Below are 26165 nucleotides of genomic sequence, written 5' to 3'. Positions count from 1 at the left end.
CAGAATTATTGAAGTTACAGGTGAACTTTTATTCAACATTTCATCCAAAAAGGTCCGAAAACGTCTTTTTAGGCAAAACTGCAAACACCTATTTTTTTGCATAACTTATCTTTCAAATATCAGCACAAAAAAATTAAAAACGGTAGGGATCTGTGTTTGCTGCCTTCCATATTTTTTTCAGACTTAAAAGTGTAACAGATGATTTATAAAAAATCCTTTTTCATCCAAAAACCTGTGTTAAATCTGTCTAGACTCCAAACAAACATTTTTTTATGGTAACTTATGTTTCAACAATCGACACCAATTTTCACAGACCTATAGCTAAACATGTCCCATAGCTACCTGAATATTTTCATAGATATAAAATGAACTGGTCATTCTAACATCTGGCATTCTAACATCTAACATCTTACATGTCAAAGCCTCTCTCAGCCTGGCTCTGCTGAAGGAGTCGTGTTACAACCCCGCCCCCTCCTGCTGGGACCCCTGCTATGTAAATTAGCAAGCAGTGAACAGAGAGATGAGAAGTAAGAATGGCCATTACTCAGGCATGCATAATCCAAAGACAGCCAGTTAAACACTGAAAGACATATTTTTTCGGTATGTCTTTCATACATCTTTAGTATTAAAAACTCTCCAAGATGAATGTGCCTGACTCCACCTGCAGGTGGATCACAGACTTCCTGACGGACAGACAGCAGTATGTGAGGCTGGGGAAGCTCGTCTCAGATACTCGGACCACAAGCACCGGATCCCCCCAGGGCTGTGTCCTTTCACCCCTGTTACTCTCCCTGTACACAAACAGCTGCACAGCTGGTCACCTGTCTGTCAAACTCCTGAAGTTTGCTGACGACACCACACTCATCGGCCTCATCTCTGACGGAGATGAGTCGGCCTACAGGAGTTAAATAGCCAGGCTGGTGTCATAGTGCAGCGCTAACAACCTGGAGCTTAATGCTCTGAAGACAGTGGAGATGACAGTGGACTTCAGGAAGGCCCCAGCCCCCCTCCCCCCTGTCATCCTCTGTGACTCCCCGGTGACCTCTGTGGAGTCCTTCTGCTTCCTGGGAACCATCATCAGCCAGGACCTCAAGTGGGAGCAGAACATCAGCTCCATCACTAAGAAGGTCCAGCAGAGGATGTACTTCCTGAGGCAGCTGAAGAAGTTTCACCTCCCTGAAAAGATGCTGGTAGACTTTTACACCGCCATCATCGAATCCACCCTCACGTCCTCCATCACAGTCTGGTTCGCTGTGGCCACGGCCAGAGACAAGGCCAAGCTGCAACGCGTCATCCACTCAGCAGAGAAGGTGATCGGCTGCCACCTCCCGTCTCTCCAGGAGCTGCACATCTCCAGGACCTGGAGGCGGGCAGCCAGGATTGTAGCCAACCCCTCTCATCCAGGACATAATCTCTTTCGGCCCCTCCCTTCTGGCAAGAGGCTCCGGTCCATCAGGACCAGGACCTCGCGCCACAAGAACAGCTTCTTCCCCACTGCAGCCAGCCTGCTGAACAGAACCCCAACTCCCCCAGGTGACCCCCCCTCCACCCCCCGCCCACCAAAGGACTGTCGGTGCCACTTACAGGCCCCACCATCCCAGCCCATCTGTGCTCCCACTTTAATTCACCTTACTCTACTGTATATAGTGTGTTGTTGTTGTTAACTTAATTTTTAACTTATTCTTAATTGCACTATACACCAAGTCAAATTCCTCGTTTTGTAAAGTGCGCTCTACTGAACCTGGCAATAAAACTTTTTCTGACTCCTGATTCTGATTCTGATTCTATTAATCATTGTTTTTTATTCATTCAAAATGCAATTAAATCAATATTTTATCTTTTTTCTTTTCCTTTTTCTTTTTTTTTTATCTCTTATATCCTTTTTTATAATCAATGTTTGAACTTCTTTTCCTTTCTATTGTCATGGTTTCAGTTTGTTGTCTTTTTTTTCGCTTTAGTTCTTGTTCTGTCTTGTTTGGTTCTGTTTCCTGTTTTATTTTGAAAGGTTTCCTGTCTTGTCATGTTTCTTGAGTTTTACTTCCTTTGGTCCCCATCTGCCCTAATCGTGTTCACCTGTGTCTTGTCTGCCCTGTCTGTATATAAGTCTTGTCTCTGCCTTCCTCCTGTGCTGGTCCATTAACTTCTGCTCATGTTGATCACGTCTTCTTGTCTGGCGTCCATGTCCCTTGCCATGCCACAGTAAGTTTTTGTTTTTAGTTTTGTCATCCTGCTCTGCAGCACTTTTTGTTAGTTAAATAAACCCACTTGCCCTGAACCCGTTTGCCTCCCGTCTCTGCGCCTGGGTCCTACCTGCTCTCGAGCCTCCCCCCCACACGACATCTATACATCCAATGAAATTAAACTACAAATCAACAAACACAACTGATAACAAATGTCTCTAAAAAATGATGTGTATATTTGCAGAACCTTAAAAACACCAAACAAATAACAAATGCTTCCCAATTAAAGCACAAAAAATGGAACACAAAATGTAAAACCCAAGTTAGAAATTGCAATTTGAAAAAGATACTTTTTTCAGCAGCTTTTCAAAATCAATCACCAATTCTACTCTTCTGTGGATGAAACAAAGAACTCCAGAACAATGAAGCCATTTCTCTAAGTCTCTCTCACCTTCAGTTTTAAACAAGGTCTGTGAAAATCCACCATACATTGGTCACATGAACTCAGAGACCTGCTAAAAGTGCACAATTGTAAAAGCTCTTTTATATAGACAACTGTTTGTTTGCTTAGAGCTCTAAATATAAAAAAAAAATGCTTTTCTATCACCTAGACACAGATGGAGAACCATATCAACTGGATTAATAACAGGGTGGCATGTTTAGACAACATGAAGCTGTCCATCACATTTTTGACCTAAACATGTAAACACATCCTTGGCTCTGCGGTTAGGAAATGGTATTTGGGAATCTCTTTGTACCAGGAGCCAGCCTGAACATTGGAACATCGCCACAGTGCCCATCCAGACTGGGACAGCAACGGGGTCCACTTCAGAGCCGTGAGCTGCTGTGTTTAACTCCAGCTGTCCCAGCAAGGTAGACAACTGCAGCAACATCCACTGACCAAGCTGACAAGCCCTGGCAGAAAAGATCCCCACAAGAAAATCACTGGCTCAGGCAGGCTGGTCAAAAAAAAATTGTTTTGCCATTGTGTTGCAGCTCGCAGATCAAGTGGTTTAGTTTTCCAGTAATGTCAGTCAAGAATGCAAGTTCAGATTCACAATGTTCATATTCACCATATTCAACAGACATCTCCTCCAATAGCACCTTAAAAATCCTGTGCTGTTTTGCTTTGCAGCTGAGGTTGTTTACGATTTTCAGAATAAGAGTCATTATATGTCCAGAGCCAATCACTTCTGCACATAAGGCCTGCTGGTGAATGACGCAGCAGTAATGCAGACATTTTGGAAAGTCTGGGTCAGCTTTACAGTGAGTGATGAAACCTGTTTGTCTATTGATCATAGCAGGAGTCCCATCTGCAGTCACTGCTACCAGCTTTTCTAATTGTACCTTTTTCTGCACAAAAACTCCTTCACCGTGTTATACATTTCAACTCCTCTTGTAGTTGTCTGTTAGGGCAGATGTGTCAGGAGTTCTTCTCTTGTGGAAACCAAAAGCTATGCTGTACTGTTGCCGTCCACAGACTCATCACACTGGACGTTAACCACCTGCACTTTGCAAGATCCCGGTCCAGCTAATTGGCCAAGTTATCAGACATAGCTGACACTCATCTAGACATTGTAGTGGAAATTGAATGAGTTCTATTGTTCTCATCCTTAGGGACAGTGATAGCAATTATCATCATTGCTTGAATTTTTTTCATGCTATATGCAAAAGTCTTTGTCCCTTAAGGCAACAGATTACAGCCCCCCCCCCCCCCCCCCCCCCCAGGCTGCTGTCGTATTAACAATAGCTTGGAGCTCCAGAATGGACAAGCTAAAACGACGAGAATGGCTCGAGCAGGGCGTTGCTCACGGGGCGGTCGCTCGTGCCAGGCGGTCGCACGTGCTCGGGCCCGCTAAATGCTACTTGTAGCTTTAATTATTATTATTATTTTTCTTCTGCCGGAAGAATCGCATTTTTGAGGCCTTTAACATACCCCAAAACTCACCAAATTTGGCACACACATCAGGAGTCGTGAAAAATTTCGTATTTTATGGGAAATTGGCATGGGTGCGCAAAAATGGCTCGACAGCGCCACCTACAGTGACTTTTGTCCCGACGCCCCGCATACGCTTTAACGTACAAGCTTGATTTTTACAGGGCATGTTCTTCAGATGGAGACCTACAAAAAAGTCTGAAAGGACCCACCTGTCACTCGCACAGGAAGTCTGATATATTGAGGTCAATATGTCATTTTTGCTCTATTTTGGACATTTGCAGGCCTCCTTCTAGAACGAACTCCTCCTAGAGATTTGTGAATAATGACTCCAAACTTTGGTTTTGTAAACTAAACACATGTCCGATGTTAAATTGCAAAGCTTTTAAGTTTTTACAGAAGTTTGTGGCCGTGGCGGCGCGTAGAAATTTGACGTTGTTTTGAAAACACGCCATGAAAAGAAAAATGGCCATAACTCAGCCATGCATATTCCAATCTGATCCAAAATTGATATGCATGATTGTAGTCTGACTCTGAACACATCTGCAGTGAAAGAATCCGGAAAAAGTGTAGCGCCACCTGCTGGCAAGATGAAATGACATGTTTTACTTGGAGCATCACTGCTCTGAGTAGGATGAGCCGACACACCTGAAAATGACATCCACCTGTTGAAAAGCCATTGAAGTTTACTCTGACAAAAAACCATAACTTTCAATGCGGGGGTGTGGTCGTGACAGAGCGGCAAAGTTGGGCATCTCGCCATGCACACAAAAGTTGCTCTCACGTGCACATTCCTTGTCCAATCTCACTGAAATTCAATGGATATGATGAAGCTTCTATTCTGAACCCATGGATAATGTATAACACGGTGAAGGAGTTTTTGTGCAGAAAAAGGTACAATTAGAAAAGCTGGTAGCAGTGACTGCAGATGGGACTCCTGCTATGATCAATAGACAAACAGGTTTCATCACTCACTGTAAAGCTGACCCAGACTTTCCAAAATGTCTGCATTACTGCTGCGTCATTCACCAGCAGGCCTTATGTGCAGAAGTGATTGGCTCTGGACATATAATGACTCTTATTCTGAAAATCGTAAACAACCTCAGCTGCAAAGCAAAACAGCACAGGATTTTTAAGGTGCTATTGGAGGAGATGTCTGTTGAATATGGTGAATATGAACATTGTGAATCTGAACTTGCATTCTTGACTGACATTACTGGAAAACTAAACCACTTGATCTGCGAGCTGCAAGACAATGGCAAAACTATTTTTTTTTGACCAGCCTGCCTGAGCCAGTGTTTTTCTTGTGGGGATCTTTTCTGCCAGGGCTTGTCAGCTTGGTCAGTGGATGTTGCTGCAGTTGTCTCCCTTGCTGGGACAGCTGGAGTTAAACACAGCAGCTCACGGCTCTGAAGTGGACCCCGTTGCTGTCCCAGTCTGGATGGGCACTGTGGCGATGTTCCAATGGCCAGGCTGGCTCCTGGTATAAAGAGATTCCCAAATACCATTTCCTAACCGCAGAGCCAAGGATGTGTTTACATGTTTAGGTCAAAAATGTGATGGACAGCTTCATGTTGTCTAAACATGCCACCCTGTTATTAATCCAGTTGATATGGTTCTCCATCTGTGTCTAGGTGATAGAAAAGCATTTTTTTTTATATTTACAGCTCTAAGCAAACAAACAGTTGTCTATATAAAAGAGCTTTTACAATTGTGCACTTTTAGCAGGTCTCTGAGTTCATGTGACCAATGTATGGTGGATTTTCACAGACCTTGTTTAAAACTGAAGGTGAGAGAGACTTAGAGAAATGGCTTCATTGTTCTGGAGTTCTTTGTTTCATCCACAGAAGAGTAGAATTGGTGATTGATTTTGAAAAGCTGCTGAAAAAAAGTATCTTTTCAAATTGCAATTTCTAACTTGGGTTTTACATTTTGTTTTCCATTTTTTGTGCTTTATTTGGGAAGCATTTGTTATTTGTTTGGTGTTTTTAAGGTTCTGCAAATATACACATCATTTTTTAGAGACATTTGTTATCAGTTGTGTTTGTTGATTTGTAGTTTAATTTCATTGGATGTATAGATGTCGTGTGGGGGGGAGGCTCGAGAGCAGGTAGGACCCAGGCGCAGAGACGGGAGGCAAACGGGTTCAGGGCAAGTGGGTTTATTTAACTAACAAAAAGCGCTGCAGAGCAGGATGACAAAACTAAAAACAAAAACTTACTGTGGCATGGCAAGGGACATGGACGCCAGACAAGAAGACGTGATCAACATGAGCAGAAGTTAATGGACCAGCACAGGAGGAAGGCAGAGACAAGACTTATATACAGACAGGGCAGACAAGACACAGGTGAACACGATTAGGGCAGATGGGGACCAAAGGAAGTAAAACTCAAAAACATGACAAGACAGGAAACCTTTCAAAATAAAACAGGAAACAGAACCAAACAAGACAGAACAAGAACTAAAGCGAAAAAAAAGACAGCAAACTGAAACCATGACAATAGAAAGGAAAAGAAGTTCAAACATTGATTATAAAAAAGGATATAAGAGATAAAAAAAAAGAAAAAGGAAAAGAAAAAAGATAAAATATTGATTTAATTGCATTTTGAATGAATAAAAAACAATGATTAATAGAATCAGAAATCAGAAAAAGTTTTATTGCCAGGTTCAGTAGAGCGCACTTTACAAAACGAGGAATTTGACTTGGTGTATAGTGCAATTAAGAATAAGTTAAAAATTAAGTTAACAACAACAACACACTATATACAGTAGAGTAAAGGCCCGTACACACCGGGACGAATATTCGCCAGGCGTTATTCGCCAGCGTTTTTCGCCACGTTTTTTGTGTTCACACCCAGGCGATTTTCGCTGACGATGAGTGGAGTGAACATGCAATTTCATTCCCTGACATTAGATGGCGCTTAATGTAAAACAGAAATACTCCTGTACACAAGGTGGCGCTGCGCAACTTTACGCTTCTTAAAGTCGCTTTTCACTCAGAAGAAGAGAGCAAGTACTTACACGCTTGTCAGAATCAAACAAAGAAAACATGAATATTTCAAGCACCAGTAGCTCCAACTGGTGCTTGGTTCGGGGATGTTTTAGAATGTCCGTCATTATTGCTTCGCGGCTGTGTAGACGCTACTTGGCGTCTATCTTCTTCGCTGGTATGTGTGCTCAGCAAGGCAGTTTTGTGTTTGAGCGCCCCCAAGTTGTGATTTACTGTAACTTCAGAAGCTCCAGACACGTGAGCAAAAGCGCCATTCTCATTGGTCGAGTAGATTTCGACGCGACGCGTCGAAAAAAAAAAACGAACCCGAGGCGTTTTTTTTTTCTGACGCTTTGTCGCGTGGCGTTTTTTCGCGTCGGTGTGCACACTCTCATTGGGGCCCTTTGTTTAGTCACGAGGCGTTAAACGTCGGCGAAAATCGCCGACGAAATTCGTCCCGGTGTGAACAGGCCTTAAGGTGAATTAAAGTGGGAGCACAGATGGGCTGGGATGGTGGGGCCTGTAAGTGTCACCGACAGTCCTTTGGTGGGCGGGGGGAGGGGGAGGGGGGGTCACCTGGGGGAGTTGGGGTTCTGTTCAGCAGGCTGGCTGCAGTGGGGAAGAAGCTGTTCTTGTGGCGCGAGGTCCTGGTCCTGATGGACCGGAGCCTCTTGCCAGAAGGGAGGGGCCGAAAGAGATTATGTCCTGGATGAGAGGGGTTGGCTACAATCCTGGCTGCCCGCCTCCAGGTCCTGGAGATGTGCAGCTCCTGGAGAGACGGGAGGTGGCAGCCGATCACCTTCTCTGCTGAGTGGATGACGCGTTGCAGCTTGGCCTTGTCTCTGGCCGTGGCCGCAGCGAACCAGACTGTGATGGAGGACGTGAGGGTGGATTCGATGATGGCGGTGTAAAAGTCTACCAGCATCTTTTCAGGGAGGTGAAACTTCTTCAGCTGCCTCAGGAAGTACATCCTCTGCTGGACCTTCTTAGTGATGGAGCTGATGTTCTGCTCCCACTTGAGGTCCTGGCTGATGATGGTTCCCAGGAAGCAGAAGGACTCCACAGAGGTCACCGGGGAGTCACAGAGGATGGCAGGGGGGAGGGGGGCTGGGGCCTTCCTGAAGTCCACTGTCATCTCCACTGTCTTCAGAGCATTAAGCTCCAGGTTGTTAGCGCTGCACTATGACACCAGCCTGGCTATTTCACTCCTGTAAGCCGACTCATCTCCGTCAAAGATGAGGCCGATGAGTGTGGTGTCGTCAGCAAACTTCAGGAGTTTGACAGACAGGTGACCAGCTGTGCAGCTGTTTGTGTACAGGGACAGTAACAGGGGTGAAAGGACACAGCCCTGGGGGGATCCGGTGCTTGTGGTCCGAGTATCTGAGACGAGCTTCCCCAGCCTCACATACTGCTGTCTGTCCGTCAGGAAGTCTGTGATCCACCTGCAGGTGGAGTCAGGCACATTCATCTTGGAGAGTTTTTAATACTAAGTCTAGACAGATTTAACACAGGTTTTTGGATGAAAAAGGATTTTTTATAAATCATCTGTTACACTTTTAAGTCTGAAAAAAATATGGAAGGCAGCAAACACAGATCCCTACCGTTTTTAATTTTTTTGTGCTGATATTTGAAAGATAAGTTATGCAAAAAAATAGGTGTTTGCAGTTTTGCCTAAAAAGACGTTTTCGGACCTTTTTGGATCAAATGTTGTCTAAAAGTTCACCTGTAACTTCAATCATTCTGAATTTTTTTAGGAAAACTAAACCACTTCAACTGTGATCTGCAAGGCAATGGTAAAACTATATTTTTTATGGAACAGCCTGCAGTGTTTCTTGTGGGGATCTTTTCTGCCAGGGCTTGCCGGCTTGGTCGGTGGTTGTTGCTGTTACCAATCCGGTTGATATGGTTCTCCATCTGTGTCTAAGTGATATAATCAGAATCAGAATCGTTTATTGTCATTGTACATGGGGATACAATGAAATTGCAGCAGCCTTGGAGTGAAGGAGTTACATAAAATTAAAATTAAAATAGAATAGAAAAAGAAATACTGTATTTACAACTCTTAACAAAAAATGAACAATATGGACAGAAACTGTTAAATATTAAATATTTGTGAATAAAATAGAATGGAATTACATGAGTTGCTGTGAGCACAGCTTAATAAATATCAAGTTATTGCACAGTGACCCGGTTAGACAGTCAGGATATTGCACGCATTGTAGTAAAATTAGAGTGAGGTGTGGTTGGTGGACGTATGTGCATTCCGTATGATAATTGCCTGTGGAAAAAAGCTGTTTCTTAGTCTGTTTGTCCTGGTTCTGATGGACCTGTACCTCCTTCCAGAGGGCAGCAGTTCAAACAGAGGGAAAGCAGAATGGGTGGAGTTAGTGGTGATGCTAGTCACTCTGCTGAAGCAGCGAGACTGGTAAATGTCCTTCAGTGAGGGGAGGGGGCAGCCGATGATCCTCTGCGCTGTCTTTACCACTCTCTGGAGACTCTGCCGTTCTGCTTCAGTGCAGTGGGAAAACCACACTGTGATGCCATAGGACAGAATGCTCTCAATGGTTGAGCGGTAGAACGTTACCAGCAGCTCCTGGCTGACGTCGTTCCTCCTAAGTTTTCTCAGGAAGTGCAGGCATTGCTGGGCCTTCCTGATGACAGTCATGGTGTTGTTAGACCATGTGAGGTCAGCAGAGATGGTGGTGCCCAGGAGGGTGAAGCTGTGGACCCTCTCCACACAGTTTCCATCGATGTAGAGTGGGGGTGGATCTGTTCTGTTTTTTCTGAAGTCCAGGATGATCTCCTTGGTCTTGGTGGTGTTCAGGATGAGGTTATTAGCCTGACACCACCTTGAGAGTTTCAGGACTTCGTCTCTGTAGGCCGTCTCGTCGTCCCCAGAGATCAGCCCCACCACAGTAGTGTCGTCTGCAAACTTCACCACGGTGTTGCTGGTGTGGGCTGGTCTGCAGTCTGCTGTGTACAGTGTATACAGCAGAGGACTCAGCACACATCCCTGTGTGGAGCCTGTGCTCAGCGTCCGGGTGGAGGAGAGGTGTGGGTCAAGTTTGACTGTCTGTGGTCTGTTTGTCAGGAAGTCCTTGATCCACGAGCAGGTGAGTGGGTGGAGTCCTAGTTCAGACAGTTTGTTGACCAGAATGTCAGGAATGATTGTGTTAAAGGCTGAGCTATAGTCCACAAAGAGCATCCTGGCGTAGGTGTCTCTGTGTTCCAGGTGGCTCAGCGCAGTGTGGAGGGTGATGGAAATGGCATCATCCGTTGATCTGTTTGCTTTGTAAGCAAACTGGTGGGGGACGAAGATTGGAGGGAGGGAGTCTTTGATGTGTCCCAGGAGCAGCCGCTCCAGACACTTTGTGATGACAGCAGTGAGTGCAACTGGGCGGAAGTCCGTGAGGAAGGCTGTGGATGAGGACTTTTTGGGTATCGGGATGATAGTGGATGACTTCAGGCAAGCAGGGATGAAAGCCTGAGCTAGCGACAGGTTGAAGATTTTTGTGAAGACCTGGGAGAGTTGATCGGCGCAGGCCCGCAGAACCTTTCCGGGAACTCCATCAGGTCCCGCCGCTTTCCTGGGGTTTACCCTGCTGAACATCCGTGCCATCCGTGCCACGTCCATAAAGGCATTGTTTTTATATTTAGAGCTCTAAGCAACCAAACAGTTGTCTATATAAAAGAGCTTTTACAATTGTGCACTTTTAGCAGGCTGAAAAAATTATCTTTTTAAAATTGCCATTTCAAATTTGGGTTTTAAATTTTGTGTTCCATTTTTCTGTGCTTGTATTGGAAGGATTTGTTATTATTTTGTTTAAAAGTGCTACATATTGTATATACACATAATTTATTTAGAGAAATTTGCTATACGTTGTGTTTTTTGGTTTTGTAGTTTAATTTCATTGGATTTATATTAAGGAAAAGAAGTTGCAGCATTGATTAAAAAAGGATAAAAGAGACATTTACTGTCTAAGTCTTATGTTACATCTGTAGAACTGTACTGAGAGTTGGGTTTTGTTTTGGAGCACATTCATATGTTTTGTTTGTAAAAAAAAAAGATAAAATATTAGGTTAATTGCATTTTACATGACTAGAAAAGCAATGATTATTCATAAAAATCTATGAAAGACATACAAAACAAATGAAAAAGCAGTCTGCCCTCCCTCTTGTGTCTAAACTATTGTCACCTCACTTCTGGGTTAGTTAGCATATGAACTGGCAGCTGGTGTGTGTGTGTGGGGGGGGGGGGGGGGGGTGAAATTTGACTCCAGCAACAGGGATGATTGAGGAGCAGGCTGCAGCATGAGGAAAAGACTTAAGCATGTAAGAGGAAATGACATCCTACAGTTGACCAGTTCATTTTATATCTGTAAAGAATATTCAAGAAGCATTTAGACATGTTCAGCTATATGCGTGTGAAACTTGGTGTGGATATTTGAAGCATAAGTAATTTTAAAACACACTTGTTTGGAGTCCAGACGGAAAAAGCACAGGTTTTGGGATGAATCAGGATTTTTTTAAAATCATCTGTTTCACCTGGACTTCTGAAAAAAATATGGAAGGCAGCAAACACAGATCCCTACATTTAAAAAAATAAATGGTGTTGATATATGATGATTAAGTTATGAAAAAAAATAGGTGTTTGTAGTTTTGCCTAAAAAGACGTTTTCGGACCTTTTTGGATGTAATGCTCTCTAAGATGTCACCTGTAACTTCAATAATTCTGAATTTTTTTAGGAAGCAGTAGCACATAAATGCCTATGAAAGTTGAATTCTTGGTGCTGATAACCTAAACAGAATTTATGCTAAAAATCTTTGTTCAGTCCAAAATTTCATTAAAAAAATCAAGTGATGAAGTTTCTCGTAGACCCTATAGTGTTACATATCAAAGCTGGAGGTTATTAAAGGCATCTAATTCTGAAATCTCAGCTTCCTGAGACAAACGGCTGATTTATAATAAATTTCTATTATTTGGGTGCACATAATCGACCACTTCCTGTTACGCAGGCACCGTCAGGTGTACACCCATGAAACTTTACATGATGAGAGAGGACCCTTCTGAGTATCTCCAGTTTTAATTTCATGCACATCGGACAAAGCAAAGAGAAAATACAGGGCAGAATGTGCCCAATGCAATAACTAGGTGGCGCTATAGAGCTCGTCCAAGATTGTCATATCCATGGGTTCAGAATAGAAGCTTCATCATATCCATTGAATTTCAGTGAGATTGGACAAGGAATGTGCACGTGAGAGCAACTTTTGTGTGCATAGCGAGATGCCCAACTTTGCCGCTCTGTCACGACCACACCCCCGCATTGAAAGTTATGGTTTTTTGTCAGAGTAAACTTCAATGGCTTTTCAACAGGTGGACGTCATTTTCAGGTGTGTCGGCTCATCCTACTCGGAGTAGTGATGCTCCAAGTAAAACATGTCATTTCCTCTTGCCAGCAGGTGGCGCTACACTTTTTCCAGATTTTTTCACTGCAGATGTGTTCAGAGTCAGACTACAATCATGCACATCAATTTTGGATCAGATTGGATTATGCATGGCTGAGTAATGGCCATTTTTCTTTTCATGGCGTGTTTTCGAAACGACCTCCAATTTTGACGCGCCGCCATGGTCACAAACATCCATAAAAACTTAAAAGCTTCGCAATTTAACATCGGACATGTGTCTAGTTTACAAAACCAAAGTTTGGAGTCATTACTCCAAAATCTCTAGGAGGAGTTCGTTCTAGAGCGAGGCCTGCAAATGTCCAAAATACAGCAAAAATGACATATTGTCATCAAAATATCAGACTTCCTGTGCGACTGACAGGTGGGTCCTTTCAGACTTTTTTGTAGGTCTCCATCTGAAGAACATGCCCTGTAAAAATCAAGCTTGTACGTTAAAGCGTATGCGGGGCGTCGGGACAAAAGTCACTGTAGGTGGCGCTATCGAGCCGTTTTTGTGCGCCCATGCCAATCTCCTATAAAATACGAAATTTTTCGCGACTCCTGATGTGTGTGCCAAATTTGGTGAGTTTTGGGGTATGTTAAAGGCCTCAAAAAGGCGACTCTTCCGGTAGAATAATAATAATAATAATAATAATAATAATAATAATAAACATTCGAATTACAATAGGGTCCTTGCACTCCGTGCTCGGGCCCTAAAAACACAACGTATAGCAAATTTCTCTAAATAAATTATGTGTATATACAATATGTAGCACTTTTAAACAAAATAATAACAAATCCTTCCAATACAAGCACAGAAAAATGGAACACAAAATTTAAAACCCAAATTTGAAATGGCAATTTTAAAAAGATAATTTTTTCAGCCTGCTAAAAGTGCACATTTGTAAAAGCTCTTTTATATAGACAACTGTTTGGTTGCTTAGAGCTCTAAATATAAAAACAATGCCTTTATGGACGTGGCACGGATGGCACGGATGTTCAGCAGGGTAAACCCCAGGAAAGCGGCGGGACCTGATGGAGTTCCCGGAAAGGTTCTGCGGGCCTGCGCCGATCAACTCTCCCAGGTCTTCACAAAAATCTTCAACCTGTCGCTAGCTCAGGCTTTCATCCCTGCTTGCCTGAAGTCATCCACTGTCATCCCGATACCCAAAAAGTCCTCATCCACAGCCTTCCTCACGGACTTCCGCCCAGTTGCACTCACTGCTGTCATCACAAAGTGTCTGGAGCGGCTGCTCCTGGGACACATCAAAGACTCCCTCCCTCCAATCTTCGTCCCCCACCAGTTTGCTTACAAAGCAAACAGATCAACGGATGATGCCATTTCCATCACCCTCCACACTGCGCTGAGCCACCTGGAACACAGAGACACCTACGCCAGGATGCTCTTTGTGGACTATAGCTCAGCCTTTAACACAATCATTCCTGACATTCTGGTCAACAAACTGTCTGAACTAGGACTCCACCCACTCACCTGCTCGTGGATCAAGGACTTCCTGACAAACAGACCACAGACAGTCAAACTTGACCCCCACCTCTCCTCCACCCGGACGCTGAGCACAGGCTCCACACAGGGATGTGTGCTGAGTCCTCTGCTGTACACACTGTACACAGCAGACTGCAGACCAGCCCACACCAGCAACACCGTGGTGAAGTTTGCAGACGACACTACTGTGGTGGGGCTGATCTCTGGGGACGACGAGACGGCCTACAGAGACGAAGTCCTGAAACTCTCAAGGTGGTGTCAGGCTAATAACCTCATCCTGAACACCACCAAGACCAAGGAGATCATCCTGGACTTCAGAAAAAACAGAACAGATCCACCCCCACTCTACATCGATGGAAACTGTGTGGAGAGGGTCCACAGCTTCACCCTCCTGGGCACCACCATCTCTGCTGACCTCACATGGTCTAACAACACCATGACTGTCATCAGGAAGGCCCAGCAACGCCTGCACTTCCTGAGAAAACTTAGGAGGAACGACGTCAGCCAGGAGCTGCTGGTAACGTTCTACCGCTCAACCATTGAGAGCATTCTGTCCTATGGCATCACAGTGTGGTTTTCCCACTGCACTGAAGCAGAACGGCAGAGTCTCCAGAGAATGGTAAAGACAGCGCAGAGGATCATCGGCTGCCCCCTCCCCTCACTGAAGGACATTTACCAGTCTCGCTGCCTCAGCAGAGTGACTAGCATCACCACTAACTCCACCCATTCTGCTTTCCCTCTGTTTGAACTGCTGCCCTCTGGAAGGAGGTACAGGTCCATCAGAACCAGGACAAACAGACTAAGAAACAGCTTTTTTCCACAGGCAATTATCATACGGAATGCACATACGTCCACCAACCACACCTCACTCTAATTTTACTACAATGCGTGCAATATCCTGACTGTCTAACCGGGTCACTGTGCAATAACTTGATATTTATTAAGCTGTGCTCACAGCAACTCATGTAATTCCATTCTATTTTATTCACAAATATTTAATATTTAACAGTTTCTGAGACAAGGCCAAGCTGCAACGCGTCATCCACTCAGCAGAGAAGGTGATCGGCTGCCACCTCCCGTCTCTCCAGGAGCTGCACATCTCCAGGACCTGGAGGCGGGCAGCCAGGATTGTAGCCAACCCCTCTCATCCAGGACATAATCTCTTTCGGCCCCTCCCTTCTGGCAAGAGGCTCCGGTCCATCAGGACCTCGCGCCACAAGAACAGCTTCTTCCCCACTGCAGTCAGCCTGCTGAACAGTACCCCAACTCCCCCAGGTGACCCCCCCCCCCCGCCCACCAAAGGACTGTCGGTGCCACTTACAGGCCCCACCATCCCAGCCCATCTGTGCTCCCACTTTAATTCACCTTACTCTACTGTATATAGTGTGTTGTTGTTGTTAACTTAATTTTTAACTTATTCTTAATTGCACTATACACCAAGTCAAATTCCTCGTTTTGTAAAGTGCGCTCTACTGAACCTGGCAATAAAACTTTTTCTGATTTCTGATTCTGATTCTGATTCTATTAATCATTGTTTTTTATTCATTCAAAATGCAATTAAATCAATATTTTATATTTTTTCTTTTCCTTTTTCTTTTTTTTTATCTCTTATATCCTTTTTTATAATCAATGTTTGAACTTCTTTTCCTTTCTATTGTCATGGTTTCAGTTTGTTGTCTTGTTTTTCGCTTTAGTTCTTGTTCTGTCTTGTTTGGTTCTGTTTCCTGTTTTATTTTGAAAGGTTTCCTGTCTTGTCATGTTTCTTGAGTTTTACTTCCTTTGGTCCCCATCTGCCCTAATCGTGTTCACCTGTGTCTTGTCTGCCCTGTCTGTATATAAGTCTTTTCTCTGCCTTCCTCCTGTGCTGGTCCATTAACTTCTGCTCATGTTGATCACGTCTTCTTGTCTGGCGTCCATGTCCCTTGCCATGCCACAGTAAGTTTTTGTTTTTAGTTTTGTCATCCTGCTCTGCAGCGCTTTTTGTTAGTTAAATAAACCCACTTGCCCTGAACCCGTTTGCCTCCCGTCTCTGCGCCTGGGTCCTACCTGCTCTCGAGCCTCCCCCCCACACGACATCTATACATTCAATGAAATTAAACTACAAATCAACAAACACAACTGATAACAAATGTCTCTAAAAAATGATGTGTATATTTGCAGAACCTTAAAAACACCAAACAAATAACAAATGCTTCCCAAATAAAGCACAAAAAATGGAACACAAAATGTAAAACCCAAGTTAGAAATTGCAATTTGAAAAAGATACTTTTTTCAGCAGCTTTTCAAAATCAATCACCAATTCTACTCTTCTGTGGATGAAACAAAGAACTCCAGAACAATGAAGCCATTTCTCTAAGTCTCTCTCACCTTCAGTTTTAAACAAGGTCTGTGAAAATCCACCATACATTGGTCACATGAACTCAGAGACCTGCTAAAAGTGCACAATTGTAAAAGCTCTTTTATATAGACAACTGTTTGTTTGCTTAGAGCTCTAAATATAAAAAAAAATGCTTTTCTATCACCTAGACACAGATGGAGAACCATATCAACTGGATTAATAACAGGGTGGCATGTTTAGGTTTAAACTTACATCAATAGACAACATGAAGCTGTCCATCACATTTTTGACCTAAACATGTAAACACATCCTTGGCTCTGCGGTTAGGAAATGGCATTTGGGAATCTCTTTATACCAGGAGCCAGCCTGGCCATTGGAACATCGCCACAGTGCCCATCCAGACTGGGACAGCAACGGGGTCCACTTCAGAGCCGTGAGCTGCTGTGTTTAACTCCAGCTGTCCCAGCAAGGGAGACAACTGCAGCAACATCCACTGACCAAGCTGACAAGCCCTGGCAGAAAAGATCCCCACAAGAAAAACACTGGCTAAGGCAGGCTGGTCAAAAAAAAATAGTTTTGCCATTGTCTTGCAGCTCACAGATCAAGTGGTTTAGTTTTCCAGTAATGTCAGTCAAGAATGCAAGTTCAGATTCACAATGTTCATATTCACCATATTCAACAGACATCTCCTCCAATAGCACCTTAAAAATCCTGTGCTGTTTTGCTTTGCAGCTGAGGTTGTTTACGATTTTCAGAATAAGAGTCATTATATGTCCAGAGCCAATCACTTCTGCACATAAGGCCTGCTGGTGAATGACGCAGCAGTAATGCAGACATTTTGGAAAGTCTGGGTCAGCTTTACAGTGAGTGATGAAACCTGTTTGTCTATTGATCATAGCAGGAGTCCCATCTGCAGTCACTGCTACCAGCTTTTCTAATTGTACCTTTTTCTGCACAAAAACTCCTTCACCGTGTTATACATTTCAACTCCTCTTGTAGTTGTCTGTTAGGGCAGATGTGTCAGGAGTTCTTCTCTTGTGGAAACCAAAAGCTATGCTGTACTGTTGCCGTCCACAGACTCATCACACTGGACGTTAACCACCTGCACTTTGCAAGATCCCGGTCCAGCTAATTGGCCAAGTTATCAGACATAGCTGACACTCATCTAGACATTGTAGTGGAAATTGAATGAGTTCTATTGTTCTCATCCTTAGGGACAGTGATAGCAATTATCATCATTGCTTGTTTCTTAATCTGATAAAAACCTTCTTCTACTTGATGAGAAATTGAGCAGGTCTAAACGAGGCTTAGATTTAAGAATTTTTTTCATGCTATATGCATAAGTCTTTGTCCTTTAAGGAAACAGATTACAGTCCCCCCCCCCCCCCCCCCCCCCCCCCAGGCTGCTGTCGTATTAACATTAGCTTGGAGCTCCAGAATGGACAAGAAAAAACGACGAGAATGGCTCGAGCAGGGCGTTGCTCACGGGGCGGTCGCTCGTGCCATGCGGTCGCACGTGCTCGGGCCCGCTAAATGCTACTTGTAGCTTTAATTATTATTATTATTATTATTATTCTACCGGAAGAGTCGCCTTTTTGAGGCCTTTAACATACCCCAAAACTCACCAAATTTGGCACACACATCAGGAGTCGCGAAGAATTTCGTATTTTATAGGAGATTGGCATGGGCGCAGAAAAACGGCTCGATAGCGCCACCTACAGTGACTTTTGTCCCGACGCCCCGCATACGCTTTAACGTACAAGCTTGATTTTTACAGGGCATGTTCTTCAGATGGAGACCTACAAAAAAGTCTGAAAGGACCCACCTGTCACTCGCACAGGAAGTCTGATATATTGAGGTCAATATGTCATTTTTGCTCCATTTTGGACATTTGCAGGCCTCGCTCTAGAACGAACTCCTCCTAGAGATTTGTGAATAATGACTCCAAACTTTGGTTTTGTAAACTAAACACATGTCCGATGTTAAATTGCGAAGCTTTTAAGTTTTTACGGATGTTTGTGACCGTGGCGGCGCGTCGAAAATGGAGGTCATTTTGAAAACACGCCATGAAAAGAAAAATGGCCATTACTCAGCCATGCAAAATCCAATATGATCCAAAATTGATATGCATGATTGTAGTCTGACTCTGAACACATCAGAAGTGGAAAAATCCAGAACAGGTGTAGCGCCACCTGCTGGTAAAAGGAAATGACATGTTTTACTTGGAGCATCACTGCTCCAAGTAGGATGAGCCGACACACCTCAAAATGATGTCCACCTGTTGAAAAGCCATTGATGTTTACTCTGATAAAAAGCCATAACTTTCAATGCGGGGGTGTGGTCGTGACAGAGCGGCGAAGTTGGGCGTCTCGCCATGCACACAAAAGTTGCTCTCACGTGCACATTCCTTGTCCAATCTCACTGAAATTCAATAGAGGTGATGAGGCTTCCATTCTGAACCAATGGATATGACAATCTTGGACGAGCTCCATAGCGCCACCTAGATATTGACAAATACATTTTATGTCACATTCTGACCTATCTTTTCTCTGTGCTTTGTCCGACATTCATAAAATTACAACAGGAGATACTCATAAGGGTCTTCTCTCATCGTCTAAAGTTTCATGGGTGTACACCTGACGGTGCCTGCGCAAGCCACCACCAAACAGGAAGTGGTTGATTGCGTTGCAGTCAGATAATTAAAAATTCATAAAAAATCAGCCGTTTGTATCACGAGGCTGAGATTTCAGAATGAGAGGCCTCTTACATATCTCCAACTTAGATACACAGCACTTGCATGGGTGAACAAAAAACGGCTCAATAGCGCCACCTACCATGTTTGTTTTTGAGAGCCCCGCCATGTTCTTTAACATACAAGCTTGATTTTTACAGGACATGTTCATCAGATAGAAACCTACAAAAAAGTCTCTTGGTACCAAGCTGTCAGTCGCACAGGAAGTCTGCTATATTGGTGTCAATATGTCATTTTTGCTGTATTTTGGTCATTTGCAGGCCTCGTTCTAGAACGAACTCCTCCTAGAGATTTTTGAACAATGACTCCAAACTTTGGTTTTGTAAACTAAACACATGTCCGATCTTAAATTGCGAAGCTTTTAAGTTTTTACGGTTGTTTGTGACCGTGGCGGCGCGTCAAAATTTGAGGTCGTTTCGAAATCACGCCATGAAAAGAAAAATGGCCATTACTCAGCCATAAATAATCTAATCTGATCCAAATTTGTTGTGCATGACTGTAGTCTGACTTTGAACACATCTGCAGTGGAAAAATCCGAAACAGGTGTAGCGCCACCTGCTGGCAATGGGAAATGACATGTTTTACTTGGAGCATCACTGCTCCAAGTAGGATGAGCAAACACACCTCAAAATGACGTCCACCTGTTGAAAAACCATTGAAGTTTACTCTGATGAAAAACAAATCTTTCAACGCGGGGGTGTGGTCGTGACAGAGCGGCGAAGTTGGGTATCTCGCCATGCACAAATGTTGCTCTCACGTTCACATTCCTTGTCTGATCTCACTGAAATTAAATAGATTTGATGAAACTTCCATTCTGAACCCATGGATATGACAATTTTGGACGAGCTATATATGTTCATAAATGATCATGAAGCATGATCATATAATCAAGCTTCATAGGAAATCAGCCGTTTGTCTCAGGAAGCTGAGATTTCAGAATTAGATGCGTCTTACAAAGCTCCACGTTTGAAAAGCAGCACTATACGTACGAGAAACATTTAACCACCTTAATCACCCTATTGTGCTGAAAGCAAATTTTTGGACATTTTGACTCAAGCAAATATTTTTATCATAACTTCTGTTTAGTTTATCAGCACCAAAATAAAAAATATTTACATTTATAAAATGAACTGGTCAACTCTAGGATTTTATTTATTCAATCTTACATCCTCAAGCTTTTCATCAGTCTCCCCTGCTGCAGGAGTGGAGTTAGCCCCCCCCCAACCCCCGGCTGTGTGCTCACATGTAAATTAGCCAGGAGTGGCAGACAGAAAGTAGAACAGTTAGAAAGCCTAGTTCAACACTAAATTACAGCAATTTCCTTTGTTTTGTTTGTCTTTTATACATCCTTAGCACTAATCATTGCTTTTTTATTCATCCAAAATACAATTAACTTTATATTTTATCGTTTTTTTTTTTACAAACAAAATATATGAATGTGCTCCAAAACAAAACCCAGTCTCAGTACACTCCTACAGATGTAACATCAGACAGTAAATGTCTCTTTTATGCTTTTTTAATCAATGCTGCAACTTCTTTTCATTTCCTTTCAATACATCCAAAGAAATTAAACTACAACGACAACAAACACAACATATAGCAAATGTCTCTAAGAAGATTATGTATATACATTATGTACCACCTTTAAACACCAAATAAATAACAAATCTTTCTAATACAATCACAAAAAATGGAACACAAAATGTAAAACCCAAATTAGAAATTGCAATTTTAAAAAGATACATTTTTCAGCAGCTTTTCAAAATCAATCACATATTTTACTCTTCTGTGGATGAAACAAAGAAGTCCAGAATAATGTAGCCACTTCTCCAAAGTCTCTGTCACCTTCAGTTTTAAACAAAGTCTGTGAAAATCCACCATACATTGGTCACATGTATTCAGAGACCTGCTAAAAGTCCACAATTGTAAAAGCTCTTATATAGACAACTGTTTGTTTGCTTGGAGCTCTAAATATAAAAAAATGCTTTTCTATCACCTAGACACAGATGGAGAACCACATCAACTGGATTAGTAACAGGGAAACATGTTTAGGTTTAAACTTACATCAATAGACAACATGAAGCTGTTCATCACATTTTTGACCTAAACATGTAAACACATCCTTGGCTCTGCGGTTAGGAAATGGTATTTGGGAATCTCTTCATACCAGGAGCCAGCCTGAACATTGGAACATCACCACAGTGCCCATCCAGACTGGGACAGCAACGGGGTCCACTTCACAGCCGTGAGGCTGCTGTGTTTAACTCCAGCTGTCCCAGCAAGGGAGACAACTGCAGCAACATCCACTGACCAAGCTGACAAGCCCTGGCAGAAAAGATCCCCACAAGAAAAACACTGGCTCAGGCAGGCTGGTCAATAAAAAAAAATAGTTTTGCCATTGTCTTGCAGCTCGCAGATCAAGTGGTTTAGTTTTCCAGTAATGTCAGTCAAGAATACAAGTTCAGATTCACCATATTCATATTCACCATATTCAGCAGATATCTCCACCAATAGCACCTTAAAAATCCTGTTCTGTTTTGCTTTGCAGCTGAGGTTTTTTATGATTTTCACAATAGGAGTCATTATATGTCCAGAGCCAATCACTTCTGCACATAAGGCCTACTGGTGAAAGAAGCAGCAGTAATGCAGACATTTTGGAAAGTCTTGGTCAGCTTTACAGTGAGTGATGAAACCTGTTTGTCGGTCAATCATAGCAGGAGTCCCGTCTGCAGGTATGGCTACCAGCTTTTCTAATGGTACCTTTTTCTGCACAAAAACTCCTTCACCGTGTTATACATTTCAACTCCTCTTGTAGTTGTCTGTTAGGGCAGATGTGTCAGGAATTCTTCTCTTGTGGAAACCAAAAGCTATGCTGTACTGTTGCCGTCCACAGACTCATCACACTGGACGTTAAACCACCTGCACGTTGTAAGATCCCGGTCCAGCTAATTGGCCAAGTTATCAGACATAGCTGACACTCATCTAGACATTGTAGTGGAAATTGAATGAGTTCTATTGTTCTCATCCTTAGGGACAGTGATAGCAATTATCATCATTGCTTGTTTCTTAATCTGATAAAAACCTTCTTCTACTTGATGAGAAAATGAGCAGGTCTAAACGAGGCTTAGATTTAAGAATTTTTTTCATGCTATATGCAAAAGTCTTTGTCCTTTAAGGCAACAGATTATAGTCCCCCCCCCCCCCCCCCCCCCCCACAGGCTGCTGTCATATTAACATTAGCTTGGAGCTCCAGAATGGACAAGAAAAAACGACGAGAATGGCTCGAGCAGGGCGTTGCTCACGGGGCGGTCGCTCGTGCCAGGCGGTGGCACGTGCTCGGGCCCGCTAAATGCTACTTGTAGCTTTAATTATTATTATTATTATTAGGGCCCGAGCACGGAGTGCAAGGACCCTATTGTATCTGTTAGGTTTATTAGGGCCCGAGCACGGAGTGCAAGGACCCTATTGTATCTGTTAGGTTTATTAGGGCCCGAGCACGGAGTGCAAGGACCCTATTGTAATTCGAATGTTTATTATTATTATTATTATTATTATTATTATTATTATTCTACCGGAAGAGTCGCCTTTTTGAGGCCTTTAACATACCCCAAAACTCACCAAATTTGGCACACACATCAGGAGTCGCGAAAAATTTCGTATTTTATAGGAGATTGGCATGGGCGCAGAAAAACGGCTCGATAGCGCCACCTACAGTGACTTTTGTCCCGACGCCCCGCATACGCTTTAACGTACAAGCTTGATTTTTACAGGGCATGTTCTTCAGATGGAGACCTACAAAAAAGTCTGAAAGGACCCACCTGTCACTCGCACAGGAAGTCTGATATATTGAGGTCAATATGTCATTTTTGCTCCATTTTGGACATTTGCAGGCCTCGCTCTAGAACGAACTCCTCCTAGAGATTTGTGAATAATGACTCCAAACTTTGGTTTTGTAAACTAAACACATGTCCGATGTTAAATTGCGAAGCTTTTAAGTTTTTACGGATGTTTGTGACCGTGGCGGCGCGTCGAAAATGGAGGTCATTTTGAAAACACGCCATGAAAAGAAAAATGGCCATTACTCAGCCATGCAAAATCCAATCTGATCCAAAATTGATATGCATGATTGTAGTCTGACTCTGAACACATCAGAAGTGGAAAAATCCAGAACAAGTGTAGCGCCACCTGCTGGTAAAAGGAAATGACATGTTTTACTTGGAGCATCACTGCTCCAAGTAGGATGAGCCGACACACCTCAAAATGATGTCCACCTGTTGAAAAGCCATTGAAGTTTACTCTGATAAAAAGCCATAACTTTCAATGCGGGGGTGTGGTCGTGACAGAGCGGCGAAGTTGGGCGTCTCGCCATGCACACAAAAGTTGCTCTCACGTGCACATTCCTTGTCCAATCTCACTGAAATTCAATAGAGGTGATGAGGCTTCCATTCTGAACCAATGGATATGACAATCTTGGACGAGCTCCATAGCGCCACCTAGATATTGACAAATACATTTTATGTCACATTCTGACCTATCTTTTCTCTGTGCTTTGTCCGACATTCATAAAATTACAACAGGAGATACTCATAAGGGTCTTCTCTCATCGTCTAAAGTTTCATGGGTGTACACCTGACGGTGCCTGCGCAAGCCACCACCAAACAGGAAGTGGTTGATTGCGTTGCAGTCAGATAATTAAAAATTCATAAAAAATCAGCCGTTTGTATCACGAGGCTGAGATTTCAGAATGAGAGGCCTCTTACATATCTCCAACTTAGATACACAGCACTTGCATGGGTGAACAAAAAACGGCTCAATAGCGCCACCTACCATGTTTGTTTTTGAGAGCCCCGCCATGTTCTTTAACATACAAGCTTGATTTTTACAGGACATGTTCATCAGATAGAAACCTACAAAAAAGTCTCTTGGGACCAAGCTGTCAGTCGCACAGGAAGTCTGCTATATTGGTGTCAATATGTCATTTTTGCTGTATTTTGGTCATTTGCAGGCCTCGTTCTAGAACGAACTCCTCCTAGAGATTTTTGAACAATGACTCCAAACTTTGGTTTTGTAAACTAAACACATGTCCGATCTTAAATTGCGAAGCTTTTAAGTTTTTACGGTTGTTTGTGACCGTGGCGGCGCGTCAAAATTTGAGGTCGTTTCGAAATCACGCCATGAAAAGAAAAATGGCCATTACTCAGCCATAAATAATCTAATCTGATCCAAATTTGTTGTGCATGATTGTAGTCTGACTTTGAACACATCTGCAGTGGAAAAATCCGAAACAGGTGTAGCGCCACCTGTTGGCAACAGGAAATGACATGTTTTACTTGGAGCATCACTGCTCCAAGTAGGATGAGCAAACACACCTCAAAATGACGTCCACCTGTTGAAAAACCATTGAAGTTTACTCTGATGAAAAACAAATCTTTCAACGCGGGGGTGTGGTCGTGACAGAGCGGCGAAGTTGGGTATCTCGCCATGCACAAATGTTGCTCTCACGTTCACATTCCTTGTCTGATCTCACTGAAATTAAATAGATTTGATGAAACTTCCATTCTGAACCCATGGATATGACAATTTTGGACGAGCTATATATGTTCATAAATGATCATGAAGCATGATCATATAATCAAGCTTCATAGGAAATCAGCCGTTTGTCTCAGGAAGCTGAGATTTCAGAATTAGATGCGTCCTACAAAGCTCCATGTTTGAAAAGCAGCACTATACATACGAGAAACATTTAACCACCTTAATCACCCTATTGTGCTGAAAGCAAATTTTTGGACATTTTGACTCAAGCAAATATTTTTATCATAACATCTGTTTAGTTTATCAGCACCAAAATAAAAAATATTTACATTTATAAAATGAACTGGTCAACTCTAGGATTTTATTTATTCAATCTTACATCCTCAAGCTTTTCATCAGTCTCCCCTGCTGCAGGAGTGGAGTTAGCCCCCCCCCCAACCCCCGGCTGTGTGCTCACATGTAAATTAGCCAGGAGTGGCAGACAGAAAGTAGAACAGTTAGAAAGCCTAGTTCAACACTAAAATACAGCAATTTCCTTTGTTTTGTTTGTCTTTTATACATCCTTAGCACTAATCATTGCTTTTTTATTCATCCAAAATACAATTAACTTTATATTTTATCTTTTTTTTTTTTACAAACAAAATATATGAATGTGCTCCAAAACAAAACCCAGCCTCAGTACACTCCTACAGATGTAACATCAGACAGTAAATGTCTCTTTTATGCTTTTTTAATCAATGCTGCAACTTCTTTTCATTTCCTTTCAATACATCCAAAGAAATTAAACTACAACGACAACAAACACAACACATAGCAAATGTCTCTAAGAAGATTATGTATATACATTATGTACCACCTTTAAACACCAAATAAATAACAAATCTTTCTAATACAATCACAAAAAATGGAACACAAAATGTAAAACCCAAATTAGAAATTGCAATTTTAAAAAGATACATTTTTCAGCAGCTTTTCAAAATCAATCACATATTTTACTCTTCTGTGGATGAAACAAAGAAGTCCAGAGCAATGTAGCCACTTCTCCAAAGTCTCTGTCACCTTCAGTTTTACACAAAGTCTGTGAAAATCCACCATACATTGGTCACATGTATTCAGAGACCTGCTAAAAGTCCACAATTGTAAAAGCTCTTATATAGACAACTGTTTGTTTGCTTGGAGCTCTAAATATAAAAAAATGCTTTTCTATCACCTAGACACAGATGGAGAACCACATCAACTGGATTAGTAACAGGGAAACATGTTTAGGTTTAAACTTACATCAATAGACAACATGAAGCTGTTCATCACATTTTTGACCTAAACATGTAAACACATCCTTGGCTCTGCGGTTAGGAAATGGTAATTGGGAATCTCTTTATACCAGGAGCCAGCCTGGCCATTGGAACATCGCCACAGTGCCCATCCAGACTGGGACAGCAACGGGGTCCACTTCACAGCTGTGAGGCTGCTGTGTTTAACTCCAGCTGTC

Source organism: Oryzias latipes, chromosome 16 (genome assembly GCF_053564925.1).
Source record: "Oryzias latipes strain Hd-rR chromosome 16, Olatipes_Hd-rR_3.1".
Classification (NCBI taxonomy): Eukaryota; Metazoa; Chordata; class Actinopteri; order Beloniformes; family Adrianichthyidae; genus Oryzias; species Oryzias latipes.
Note: the sequence above shows the minus strand (reverse complement) of the source record.